The sequence below is a fragment of the Cynara cardunculus genome (assembly GCF_001531365.2).
Source record: "Cynara cardunculus var. scolymus isolate 2C chromosome LG 9, CcrdV1, whole genome shotgun sequence".
Lineage (NCBI taxonomy): Eukaryota > Viridiplantae > Streptophyta > Magnoliopsida > Asterales > Asteraceae > Cynara > Cynara cardunculus.
In genome coordinates, this window is record NC_037536.1 from 17,424,031 (window position 1) to 17,427,559 (window position 3,529).

The window sequence follows — 3,529 nt, forward strand, 5'->3', positions numbered from 1 at the left end:
AAAGTCTCGTATTTATGTTGCTTTGAAATTAATCGGCTCACATAACGGATTGGATATCCAGGTTAATAAAAAAACTTCTCTGTATTTGTTGTGGTGTGTCTTGTTGCAGATCTGCTCGACATGAATTTGTGGATGAATGTAGTGAATTGAATGAGTAATAATAAATTCTTCTACTTATTTTCATGACAAATTTTTAAGATTTTTAATTCTAATTTTTTTTTATGTTAGTAAGAGACAGTTTATTAAATGTTTACTCAGTAAGTATTTATTGGGTAATTTTTTTTATCGGATGAACATGACAAGGGTCAAAATTCTTACCTGATAATAGTAATGATAAAGATGAAAAGTCTTACTCGGTAAGTGAGGGTGATGACTCTTACCCAAGTAAATTGTTGCATATGATATCATTTTGATGTACTACAATCTTACCCAGTAAAATAAATTACAGTGTTGACTCCTAACATAAGCGCTTACCGAATAAGCATTTAGATAAACGGCCCTATGATAATTTTTGTAAATGTCATTACCTTATTAAACATAATCACGTCTGATATTTATGACATTATAAAATCCGAAAAAGTTAATCTAAAAACATATGTTTAATCATGCTTTTAAATGGCAACAAAGTTTATGACTGATGTTAATGACGTCATAAAACCAAATGCAAATAAAAAAATTCTTCAAAAAAATAATCATGTTGTAAAATTTATTGTTAGAAAAGTTGTAACGAATTTTCCGTCAATTTTAGTAAAATATCATCTGAAAGATATATTACAACACTTCAAGTTTTACGTTTGTATAATTTTAAGATTTCTCCTTATTCTTAATAGAAATGGGAAGAAATCGTTCAAATGGAAGAAAAGGGGGAATAAAATATGGCAACTTGTTGGGGTTGGCGAGTTCGAATTAGAGATGGCCAAAATTTAGTATTGTGCCAGGCTGGGTCAAACCCAAAACGGACCCCATCCAAGATTTTTCATTTATAACCAGTCCCCGACCCGGTTCTGACCAAAAACACCCGGGGCGTTCTCTATGTACAAATCCCGGCCCTCAGGGCTGGTCTCGGGACCGCCAAATATGTCCTAAATGTTCCCTCCAAAAATCAACTTTAAACATAAAAAAGCTTGTTTAAAGGTTTTTTGTGTATAATATCTTATTGAAATATACTTTAAAATTTCGAATTGGGTCATTTAAATACACTTTAAATCTTTTTCACACAAAAAAATTATAAATGTTTCTATAATTACAAATTTTGAAGTTTAGTATTGTAATACTTAAAAAACTTCAAAAAGAATTAGAAAAACTAAAAAAAAATTGAAAATCTTGTTGAAATCTTGAAACACTTGATATATAATTTATAAAAACTTAAACATTTAAAAAAATCGGGCCTATGTATAACCGGTCCTGGTCCCATTACCGGTCTCCAGCGGGGCTGGGCCTTGAGTTTTCATAAAACCCGTAACTGGTCTCAGACTGTCGGTCAATAACCGGTCCTGACCGGTGCCAGGTTGGGCACAGACCCATTTTGGCCATGTCTAGTTCAGATGCAACGATTGAGAGCTCACTTGAGAAACAAAAAGGTTGAACACATTTTCCAGTTTACTCCTCTTTATTGTCAAGAGGAGGTTGTCAATTTGAGATATAAAGGACACCAGGAAGCATTCAGTAGTAACATGATAAGCTAAACAAAGGCGACATTCGCGACCTAAACCAGCTATGCAGGGTCCCATGGTGTGAGTCACAAAGATGAAATGACCAGCGACCATTGGTCCTAAGGTTCAACATGACTTAAAGCCGCAACCCTGAGTCGACAGCATAGGGCACGTAGAAGTTTAGGGATCACGAGGTGCAACTTGCACACCACGCACATCGCGACCAGGCAACGCAAGCCCACTGTTTGATAGGTCGCACAGACTGATGTTTGACCAAGAAGAAGGATTTTTCCATGATCTCATGCATAGTTAAGTTGTACAAGTATTGTATAGATAATACAAAGTACTTAAAACACATGAATGGTGTTTGTATAGTTTGTACGCCAGTGGGAATTAAGGAGCTTACATTAATTCAGGCAAGTTTCTATTACACTTACAAAACGAGATGCATATAGAGGAATGACATGCTGATCAATGAGAATCAGTATTTTATTGTATGATAACCAGTAAGGATCAACTTGGTACATGTTTCCGGTTTATAATTCATGTATATGTTGGTTGAACTGGAGTTATGCATGTTATGTGTTTTAAAACACTTTAAAAAGAAAATCTTTATTTATCTTCATATTTTAAGTCACCTTTACATGCATAAAACTGTTAAAGCTTAGATTATGATGATACAAGTAATTACATAATTAAAGGTAGATAAAGGTGTGTAAATGCATCGAGATGAGGTCGCTCTACTCACATTCTCATCGATATTCACACATACACATATACATATATATATATATATATATATAGAGAGAGAGAGAGAGAGAGAGATAACCACTTTAATATGTACTGTTCGCTTGTAAAACAATACATACAAAACATATATTGTTACTTTATATGTATGAAACAGATAGATTGTGTGACATGTGAACAAAACCTCGTATACACCTAAGCATGAATGACAATATCATCTTAACATTTTTCAATTATAATTTTAAATAAAAGATTTTCTTAATTATAAAAAACTAATTAATTAATTTATATTTTAATTCAATCTTAATAAACTTACATTACATGACATACCATATATAAAAGTTTGAAACATGTATGAGCAAATTTGGAAATTAATCAAGTCCATAAAATAATGTGTAAAAATTGTTTTTACAAAACATGAAAATCATAATTAAAAAAGAAAAAGACATTTTTTTTTCAAATTCATATAGAAAAATATATTTTTAATCCAATAAATAATCAGAAAAAATATATTCTTTCAATATAAATATTTATAGTTTTTTAATATAAATCTTTTGGTTCACATTTAACAAAAATATGTGAGGCGAGGCGGGGCCCGGGGGTTGATCCTGCCCCTCTCTTGGTTTGCTTCAGTCGTTGAGTGAGTCAAAAAATGTTCTTTGTATTAATATATATATATAGACTTGGGATCATGTGAGACCAATGGTTTTTCGTGAGACCCGTAAGACCAATTCTCAACCCTTGGATTAGATTTACAATCGTCAGATTTAAACATTTATAAACGCCACGAGACTTCTCACTAATTACGAAATTGCCACCTTGCAACTTTGCAACCATTAGATCATTAATTCATAAATTTGATCAATGAATATAAATTGGTCTTACGGGTCTCACGAAAAACCTTTGGTCTCACGTGAACCCAACCCTATATATATATATATCTATACTATATTATAAAGCATTTGGCTAAAACTCTTAAAAAACTCTTAAAACTCTTAAACTCTTAAAAACTCTTAAACCCATTCATCCCTATCTGATTTCATCCCATATCTGAATTCATGTAACTAACTGCAGATAAACACAATCAAATACAGGATAAACATCTCATTTTAAATATAAAAAATTTAAAA